General features: G+C 40.9%; 1 long non-coding RNA gene across 2 annotated transcripts; it reads right to left on the reverse strand.

Annotated features, from left to right (window-relative positions):
- Positions 1 to 1,782: 1,782 nt before the first annotated feature.
- Positions 1,783 to 10,900, reverse strand: 4930598A11Rik. Of its 2 annotated transcripts, XR_001784255.2 has the most exons (3): positions 10,645 to 10,900; positions 10,224 to 10,236; positions 1,997 to 2,015 (listed from the first exon to the last, which is right to left on the reverse strand). It is a non-coding gene; the product is annotated as an RIKEN cDNA 4930598A11 gene (long non-coding RNA). The 2 variants fall into 2 exon arrangements; XR_881147.2 differs by having other exon boundaries at positions 1,783 to 2,015; positions 10,224 to 10,900.
- Between the last annotated feature and the right edge of the window lie 16 nt (positions 10,901 to 10,916).

Genomic DNA, 10,916 nt, shown 5'->3' on the forward strand with positions numbered 1-10,916 from the left:
AGATCATGATTTTATTTGTTAAACTAGATTTTACTTACGGAAATAGCATTAAGATACTTTTCAAACATCATTACCACTAACTTATATTAAAATTATCGACCAAAAACTAAATTGTAGAAAGAAATCAACCCAGCCAATGAATGACACTGTACTTTCTGGAACACTCCACTCCACATAAGCTGAATCTAACTTTTGTTAGATGGGAAAACTGGAGGAACTCAGAGTCACAAAGGTGGAACCAGAAATGAAGCCAATAAAATCAAGACTGACAGAGAACACTGATCAGCCAAGATACACATCTTCCTACTCTCGCCCTATCCTTAACACTTGACTAACTGCTCTTATCTATTCAAGTCGATCAAGACTGTCTACTTTTTAATTATTACTTTTAATTTATTTGTATTGTGTTACTTCAATGTACTTCTGTGTACCACATGTGTGCCTGGTGCCTGGAGAAGCCAGAAGGGGGTGCCAGATTCCCTGGGACTAGAGTTACAGGTGATTGAAATTCACCATCTGCTGGGAATTGAATTAAATAGGTCTCTGGAAAGTGCTCTTAACCTCTGAGCCATCTCTCAAGCCTCAAGTTTCGGCTTTGACAACACCATGGATTAAATTCTGTGTTGTGGAAAACAGAAACATTATCTTAGTCACTGTTTTATTGCTATGAAGAGACACTATGACCAAGCCAACTGTTATAAAGCAAAGCATTTAATTGGGACTGGATTACAGTTTAAACTTCTCTTTAATTACTTTCTACAAGTTGGACACTTAGCTGGATGGGATGTTGCCCTGAGGGGACTATTTTCTTTATTCCATCTGGCATCAGGTTTTTCTTTAAACTTTCATATCCTTGAGCACTGCACTTGACTCCAACAAAACATTTCCAGCTATCACTTTTTCTCCTCAAACTGAACATTTTGTATTTCTTTTTGCCCTGCTTGTTCTTTTCCATTTGTTATGAACTTTGGAGACCACTGGGGAAAGACCACAGACTGAATCCAAAGTTTTAAGTGGTTTTATTATCACTGCTAGCCAGGCAAATTAAAGGTTTGCCATCTGGAAGGGGCTAGATGAAGGGTTTCTAAAGGGGAAACTTGCTGGTTCATGAGAAACTGATTCCCTCCCCTCAGCGGTGAGAGGTTGCTCCTCTCACTTCCTATTACACGGTGAAAGAAAGAGCTGTCTCAGGCCTGGTTGCACAGAGATAAGCAGGTTTGCTTAGGTTTTTATGTAGCAATAAAAAAGAGTACATGGTTAATTACTTCACACTCTAAACAACATTCTGGAGAGTTGTTCAGATTGCTAGGAGCTCATCTTTAGGAATTCAAGACAACGGTCAATAGCTACAGAGAGCTCCTGGTACAGAATGGAGTTTTCTTTGCCATTATATATTATAGATCTGCATAAGAGTGATCATTAATAACTATATTCCACAGTCAATACTAGGCTGTCTTGAAATCTCTTTGGCCAATGTCATTAATCCAAAGCTCTTCAGTTTAGCCCAAGGCAGATTTTTAGGGCAAGAGCAGAAAGCAACCACATTTTTTGCCAAAACAGCACAAGAATGGATTCAATGTCAGCTGATAATATTCTTTCCCTCTGAAAACTCTTGAGCTGGGTCCCCACAGTTCGCATTGCCCTCAGCACCAATTTTTTCCATGCCTGTACTAGTAATGGCCCATGAAGCCCTGCTTAAAGTGTTAAACTGGTTTTCTAGTCCAATATTACAAAATCCTTCATATTTCCTCAACAAATATAATCATGTCTTTCACAGCAATATGCCACTCCCAGTCACTGTTTTATTATTGTCAAGAGACATCATGACCAAGGCATTTCTTATATTGTAAAGCATTTAATTGGGGACAAGTTTCAAAGACAAATCTGTTTTCATCATGGTGGGGAACACGATGGCAGGAAGGCAGGCAGGCATGATGCTGAAGAAGTAGCTGAAGCCCCATCTGGAACCATAAGTAGGAGACAGAGAGAAGAATGAGCCGGAGCAGGAGCTGGAGCTGGAGGAAGAAGAGGAGAGGAGAGGACGAGAAAGAAGGGGGGGGGGAGAAAGGGCTCAAAAACCACACCCAGTGACACACTTCCTCTAAGAAAGCCATATGTCATAATCCTTCTAACCCTCTAGTTTCACTTCGTGGTGACTAAGCATTCGAAGATACAAGCCTATGGGGACCATTTTCATTCACACTACTACAAATATTACACAGATACTACTCAGGAGAGAGAAAATAGCATATCAAAAATTGTCAGGTAACAGTTCATTATATAATAAAGGAAATTGAGTAATTCCAATAAAGAACTCTGAGATTTAACTAAAGGAAAGAGAGTATCTACCTGGGGTAACCGAGGAGGTACTCTTTAGATGAGGTATGATCAAAGGCAGGCTTAAAGGAGAATTGACTTTTCTAGATGGTAGGAATGAGAACTTAGAGGAAGTTGGAGCCTGTCTTAGGGTTTCCATTGTTACAAAACACAACTGTAGTGCCAGGGAAGTGTTATCGACACCCCTCCCCCCAAAAACCCCCAAAACCAAAAACCCCAAAACAGACAGGAGCCGACCCAATGCAACTCACAGCAGGATCTTTATTTTATTTGAGCTAGCTTGGGGAGGGGGACAGCACACCTCTGTCACAAAGGATGGTGTTGGTGGTGGAGGAGCCCTGAATATCTACTGGGGCAAGGCTTTATAGTAAGCAGCAAGTTGGGGGAGAGGGGGGTTAAGTGTGCAAGCATCTAATTGGAAAGCTACTGTGACCTTTAACATAATTGGCTGGTGCTGGGAGTCATATCAAAAACTGAATTTCTGCTCCCCTCTGCATTGGTGGTCATTAGGCAGGGGCAGGCTTGTAACCGAGGGGTGCAAATCTGTTGGGGGTAATAACCTGGAGACGCTGGTCTTTTTGAGCTTGTAACCTGGAGATGCTGGTCTTTGGGGTGATTAACCTAGAGACTGGAGCTAGGCTTAGGTTTTGTTGGGGGATAACTTGTAAATTAATGCTAGGTACTAGCCTGTTATTTTACCTGAGTTCAAACTTAGGTCAGGTGCTCTAAAATGGAGTTTGAACTTAAAAGGTTTGGCCTTTCTCCATGACCAAGAAAATTTACAAAATCAAGCATACACTTGGGCTTATAGTTTCAAAGGGTCCAAATCCATGATGACACAACAAAGGCATTGGCACAGGAACAGTTGAGAGCTCACATCTTGAACAATAAGCAGGAGAGAGATAACACACAGGGAATGGCTTTAGTCTTTAGAAACTTAAAAGCCTGCCCCTAGTGACACACATCCTCCAGCAAGACTGCACCTCCTGATTCTTCCTAAATAGTTCCCCCACCAACTGGGGAACAAGTATTAGAACATGGACCTGTGCAAGACATTCTCATTCAACTTATGACAAATACTATTTTTTTAAAAAAAAGTATCATTGCAAAGGCCTGGAGATGTGAACAAGAAGAACATTTTTGGGAAAGTCTTCCAGATGAGAACCCTTTTGAGACATAGTGAACAGCCATGTGATTTTGCCAAGAGGGATATTACAAAGGAGTGATTCAGTCACCTTGGAAGTGCACACAGGTACTAATATGGGAGGCCTTGGATACAAACAGCACAAATTATTATACATTATGTACATTAGATTTGTAGACACTGGGTCATTTGTGCAGGATCACAGTGCTAGTGATAGACTGAATCCACCTCACTTAGCTGTGTGTTTACTGCATCATAGCATTTTTATTAGACTTGTCTCTGAATGGTGAGCAGTATAGATTGTATCCATCTTGCTTTGTCACGTGTGACCCTGGTCCACATTGCTAAACATCTTATCCAATCTATAGCAATAGCTTTCTCTTGAACCACAGGCTTCCCATTGTTCCTTTTTCCATGCATTTTTCTACACTGCCAGAATTATCTCTGCAAGAATGCATGTTCTTTCCTTCAAATATAGCAGAATACACACAGGATAAGTAGTTTTTGATTAACATGGAAGACCTTCATACCCAGGCCCAATCTGTTTTCCATTCTCTCACTGCAGAACTCCCAAAGCCCCCTGCCAACCGCCTCCTCAGCCCTGAAAATATCACCCTTTTTGAACAAGAAGTAGGAAACAGGAAGAGGACAAGGTGTGTTTTGTATTCGGAATTTCTGAACTGTTTCCTCTGCTCCGTACCGGATCATCTGAACCTGGAGCATTCTTTACCTAGTTCTCTTGTGATCCGCGTCTGAATTTGGAGCAGTCTTCCTGCTTGTGTTCTGCCAGACGGTGACCTTACATACTGACACTCTTTTCCTTATTCTGAGACCCAGTATCCAGCCAGTATCCAGCAAAGGGTCAGAACTCAGTCTGGCCCTGCCACTTAAAAGCTCAACTATACTTAGGACTACAAATGAATCTGAGTTTTAAAAAAATCCTGTTGTCTTGATTTTCTTAAGTAGGTGAATGCATGCATTCATGCTTGCATGTGTGTGTGTGTGTTTGTGCATGTAAGACTGTGCATATATGGTCAAAGACAACTTTCAATAGTTGCTTCTCTTTGTGTGTGTGTGTGCTGAGTACACGTGTCAGAAGGCAACTTTGTTCTCTTCTCCTATATTGTTGAGAGGCAGGGCTTTGGTGTTTTGTATGTTTGTTTGTTTTTTTCTGCCATGCTGTGTATCTGGAACTAATAAGCCCATGAGCTTCCTGTCCAAGTCCTTACCTCCCATCTACGCATAGGAGTGCTGGGATTACCGATAGGTGCTGCTGCATCTAGATTTTTTTTTTTCTTTAAATGTGGCTTCCTGAGAACGAACTCCAGCCACAGGCCTTTGCCGCAACTACTTTTACTCACTGAGGCATCTTGCCAATCCTGTTTTGATATTCATATCGTTCCTGAAGGTTGAGGTTATCCAAACAGGGTGGAATTCATCTGGTGGCTTAGAAGACAGGAGTTGTTTTTCCGGAGTGCCTTTTAACTGGTGTAGGTGTTCAGACAGGTCATTCCAGGTCAGTGTTTTCCAGTGCTCTGTCATGTGCAGGTGTTATGGGTGCATGGAGCTCTTCTGGCTCTGGGCATCGTCTTGTCCTTTCTGTATTGTAATAATTCATATGCTATGACATCTTGTCCTGTAACTCATATCCTACACTTCCTCTCACTCTTGTTTTTACATCTTCGTATTGTTTTAATTCAATTGGTTTCCTTTATATTTTTCCAGTGATATTTACTAAATTTCCATTTGGGTATTTTCTGTCTTGGACAGTGGTAGTTCACGGTTCTGTGTCCCATGACATCATTTTCATACAAGTACACAGTGCATGGTGAATGAATACCCCTTCCTACTCCCAATCCTTTCCTGTTCCCACCCCATCTCTTAAGTTCTCTTTGTTCCTCTAGAAAATTGCACTTCTACTTCATGCCATTTATACAGATATGATTTTGTGTATCTTTATAAAGATTAACAACTCCAAACTTTGTCTCTGTAACTCCTCCCATGGGTATTTTGTTCCCCGTTCTAAGGAGGGACAAAGTTTCCACACTTTGGTCTTCCTTCTTCTTGAGTTTCATGTGGTTTGCAAATTGTATCATGGGTATTCTAAGTTTCTGGGCTGATATCCACTTATTAGTGAGTGCATATCATGTGAGTTCTTTTGTGATTGGGTTACCTCACTCAGGATGATATCCTCCAGATGCATCCATTTGCCTAAGAATTTCATAAATTCATTGTTTATAGCTGAGTAGTACTCCATTGTGTAAATGTACCACATTTTCTGTATCCATTCCTCTGTTGAGGGACATCTGGGTTCTTTCCAGCTTCTGGCTACTATAACTAAGGCTGCTATAAACATAGTGGAACATGTGCCTTTATTACAAGTTGAAACATCTTCTGGGTATATGCCCAGGAGAGGTATTGCATAGCATAATTAGCCACCAAATGTAGACACTATTGCATATAACAGGAAGATTTTGCTGACATGACCCTGATATAGCTGTCTCTTGTGAGGCTACGCCAGTGCCTGGCAAATACAGAAGTGGATGCTCACAGTTATCTATTGGATGGAACACAGGGCCCCCAATGGAAGAGGTAGAGAAAGTACCCAAGGAGCTGAAGGGGTCCGTGACCCTATAGGAGGAACAGCAATATGAACTAACCAGTATGTCCTGAGCTCGTGTCTCTAGCTGCATATGCAGTAGAAGATGGCTTAGTCAGCCACATTGGGAGGAGAGGCCCTTGGTCTGGCAAAGATTATATGCCCCAGTACAGGGGAATGCCAGGGCCAGGAAGTGGGAATAGGTGGGTTGGGGAGCAGGGCGGGGGGGGGGGAGGTATAGGGGACTTTCGGGATAGCATTTGAAATGTAAATGAAGAAAATATCTAATAAAAAATAAAGATTAACAACTATACATGAGAGAAATTATACAATATTTGTTTTTCTGACTGGCTCAATGACTATCTTCCATTGATCCATTTTCCTGAAAATGACATCTTTGTTTTTTACGGCTGAAAAACTTCCACTGAGTATATATATATATATATATATATATATATATATATATATATATATCACATTTCCTGTAACCATTCTTTGTTGCCATATCTCTAGGCTGGTTATGCCATGTACCTACCATGAATAGTGCTGCAGTAAACCATGTGCAAGAATCTCTGTTGTACACTGGATCTATGAATGGAGTCTCTTGGGTAAATACCCAGGAGTGATGCAGCTGGATTGTATGGAAGATCTATTTTTAGACTAGTTTTACATTAATTTCTCATGACACTTTATTTATTTTCTATGTGAGGAATGAGCAAGCTCAAGCTGCGGTGGTCATATAGTCAGAAGAGAAGTTGAGTGAGTTGATTCTCTCCTTTCATCATGTGGGTCCTGAGAACTGAACTCAGGTCATCACACTTGCAGATAGGCACCTTTCCTACTGAGCTGTCTTACTAACCCTTATTTTGGCTTTCTGAAACATTTCTATACTCATCTGTGCAGCAGATGGACTTGTTTACAGTCCAATCAACTGTGTCTAGGAGTTCTTTTTCCTATGTCTAAATAGTACTTGCTATTTTTAAATGACAGTTTTTCACACTGGGGTGAGATGGCATGTCTATGGAGTTTTGATTCATATTGCTCTGATGGCTAGTTGGGTTGAATTTTTTATGTATTTATTAGCTATTCGTGTTTCGTCTTTTGAGAACTATATACTACTGAAATTGTAGACTAGGATGCTTGATTTTTGTTATACATTGAGGATCTTGGTATATTTTAGATATTAGTCCTTTGACAGTTATATAGCTAGTTAAAGATCTTACCCATTCTGTAGCCTACCTTTTCACTTGTTTCTCCTGTCTCTCAGAGGCTTAATTTCATGAAGTCTCGTAATGGTTTATCTTAATTGCCAACTTGATGGGATTTAACATCACCAGGTGTCAGGGGCCTCGGGACATATGAGAGGAACAACAAGCACGTTTAGAACTCATGGAAGGCAGTCCACCTGTCAGCATAGCCATGATGGGTGTGCCTCAGGAGAGGCAGAGCCCTGTGGATTACTGTGCTGAAGACTTCATGCTGTTACTGAGTACCACTCTGCTTACTGACCTTGAGGTCACCATGTCTCCCATAAACCATCAGTTGTATGAAAACTCTAAGGGGGTTTGTAGCCCCTCACTGGGGATTGTTACTAGTAGTTATGATAATAGTGGTTGATGTTTTCCAAGTATTGCTACTGGAGCAAGTTAATGATTCAACCACCCTTAGAAAGAATTTGGAGATATAGATTGTTAGTAAAGTTAAGATATTTTTGTTAGTGGCTTTGGTGTAGAAATCTTGGGGAACAATTTAAAGTTTAGAAAGGCACATTCCTGATAGTTGAGCAAGGGACTCCTTGAAGTCCGGGAACAAGAACAATGGCAGCCTGCTTACTACTAGGTTATTACAGGATGATGTGCCTTTCTTGATAAAGATGGGTTGATGATCAAAGGTGATGAGTAATTTCTTGTACCAATTTTTGCCCTTGGCTACTTGATATGATTTAATAAAGAATTATTGGAAAGTGGGTGTGCACTCTGAGTATACTATAGAAAGACTTGAGTTTTTATATATAAAAGTGTAGATTAGTGATTCTTTTAAAATTTTTTTATAGGACTACTTTTTGAGGTGATAAAATGATTGATCTTTTTTTGTAACTGCAAAACGCAGCCTGACAGTAAGAGAACTGGCTGAGAAATGTATTTTGCTTGCTTACACTCTGTTAATCTGTAACAAATTGCTTAGACATGAATCTATGTGGGTCCTTGGGAATAATTGGTTTTTCACCTGTACTAGGCAATATGTTTTATCATGTAAGGGTATTGAGGAGCATGCTGTTTTCTTCTTTATATAATTACTCACCTAAAAAAAATGGAATGTAGCCACATTGCAATTTTTATACTGCTTGAAAGATTTTTTTTGGAGGGATATAAGATATGGGAGAAAAAAATAAAGTTGTTGGAGCCTCGCTTTATCCACCAAGTGTGTGTGCGTATATGCCTGTTTTACATTAGTTGTTGAGACCACATCTCCTCCTTACATTACTGAACTCACTGCCAGACCTGGCCTCCAGCAACCAGGGAGCCAGCAATGGTGGCATATGTTTTTAATTCTGGCACTTCGGAGGCAGATAGATCTCTATATGTTTCAGGCAAATCACCAAATGACAGCATAACAGGACCACAAAATAAGAGGATTCCTTATAATTCCTGGGCAGGTGTTTCAGGAGTGATAGCTTAAAGTTAATTGGTAAGGAGGGGGGCTGTTAAGATGATGACAGGGGAGGCCAGAGGAGCTTTCAGAGAAATCCAGCAAACAAAGGAAAATATGTGACTTTTATACTTAACACACACACACACAGACACACACACACACACACACACACACACAGCATTTCATTGTGTAACCTCTGCTAGCCTTGAATTCCACCTGCCCCTGCCTCTTCAGTGCCAGAATAGAGGTGTGTACACCAAGTTACCTGGTGGTTGTTGGGTTTTTGTTGTTGTTGATGTTGGTTTTTTTGTTTGTTTGTTTGTTTGTTTTTTATAAGTTTTGATGGCGGGTAAGAAGTTTTACATCATTCGATTTAGTTTGGGATAAGTGACAAAGTGCATGGAAGAGCCAGGTGGTGGTCAGCAACACAGATTAGTGACTACTGTTAGTCCTCAACATAGAATAGTTGCTTGATTTTCTGTCCCAGGGAGAGAGGTACAAGGTGCATGGTCTGATGTCTTTAGGCTGGGGGATCAGGCTTCTTAGGTCTCTGTTCTAACAGGCACTAGCATCTTGGCCTCTGTTTATAGCCTCATAGCCAATGCCATCATGTATGGGAGTGGAAGGGTAAGAGAGTTCATATGATACAAAAGGAAGCAAGAGAACCAACAGGGGCATGTGTCGTTCCACGTACAACAACCCCCTTTTAAGGAAAGTATGCACTCCCGTCAGACTTGACCCATATCTGTGAGATAGCAGCAATCTATTTATGAGGGTGGAGTCCCCATGACCTAGTTTAGTAAGATCATGTAGTAGACACATATTTATACCTTGAGAAGTAGTAGATTACAGAATACGTGACTTTCCACCTCTAGCAGAAATTACCTAATAGCTTCCTAAAACAGTTAAAAATAATTGATAAGCTATCAGAACTATTAAAATTTAACATGGCCAAACCCATTCGTTTTTCATTAATACTTGATTTTTTAAATGTTTTATGATGTTCATAAAACTTGATATCTTATGAAAACATCTGACCATCAAAGTTATGAATGGATACACATATAATTTATATTTTCATACCAAAGTCTAGTATTTCCCCTTTCCCCTTTGTATCTTTTCTCTATCTGGATTTTATTTTTGTGAATAATAGCAGATAATTTTCCTCCTTTGTGGATAGATGCTGCTCCAGAGGCATGGATGCATATTTGCAATAGATCCTTATCAACTCAGGCTCAATCCTGCTTTGCATTTTCTCAATATCTTTCGACACTCCAGTCTACAATAGTCTTGCTAAACTAAACAATGTATTGCATTTCTTGATGAATGCCAGAACCTTGTCACTAGTTTTCCACAAGTCACATTGTATGTTTTTCCCCCTAAATTGTATACCTCTTACACAAATAACACCATTCAAAATACCGTTTCATCTTCAACAGATTTTCTATTTTAACCTGGAGTTTAGTTGAACCTTGATAGGAAGAAACTTACCTTGTGCTGCTGGCTATGAGTGCATGCATTTGAACATTCAAAATATATTAGTCAACCTGAGTTTTTAACTGCTTAGCTTTGCTCTTATCATTTTATAAGATACTAGTGGTTTTCTGGGGTTGCTGGTAACAGCGAAGTTAATCAAGCACTTTGTATCGAGTGTGGCCTGGTATTGTTTTTTGGGGGGCTAGGTGGCAAGAATCAGCCCCTTCCCTTGACAGGGTTCTAAAGGAAAGGGAGACACAAGTACTCTAAGTACTCTGTGCTTTTTACTTCCTCCAGACATCCTTGTGCCCAAATAAATATGTTATCAGTGGTTTTTCGGAAGTGAACCCCTGTCCTAACATCGAATGCTGTCAGGATATCAAAGCCAGAAAACCTATGCGTTTATGCAGCATAGTTCTCTGGTAACTTCTAGAACCTTGCGGGCCTTGCTGCTTGGTTACCGCACAGAGCCAGGTGGGACCCGAGCTCGCCATCAGGTCCCGGGGTGGTCGTATCCACTTGGTGTAGGTGACCTCGCCAGGCCACATAAGAGTTCACAGGGAGCATTCAGAGGTCTCCACAGCTGCCTTCGCGCGCGTGCCACTCGCTGGGCCGCGGGATGCGAGTTGCAGGTCGCGCGTTGGGCGATGGACAAGCTTGGAGCACGCTCCCAGAGCCTTCTGTCCCCGGCCCGCCCCCGGCCCGCCT

Source organism: Mus musculus, chromosome 4 (assembly GCF_000001635.26).
Source record: "Mus musculus strain C57BL/6J chromosome 4, GRCm38.p6 C57BL/6J".
Taxonomy (NCBI): Eukaryota; Metazoa; Chordata; class Mammalia; order Rodentia; family Muridae; genus Mus; species Mus musculus.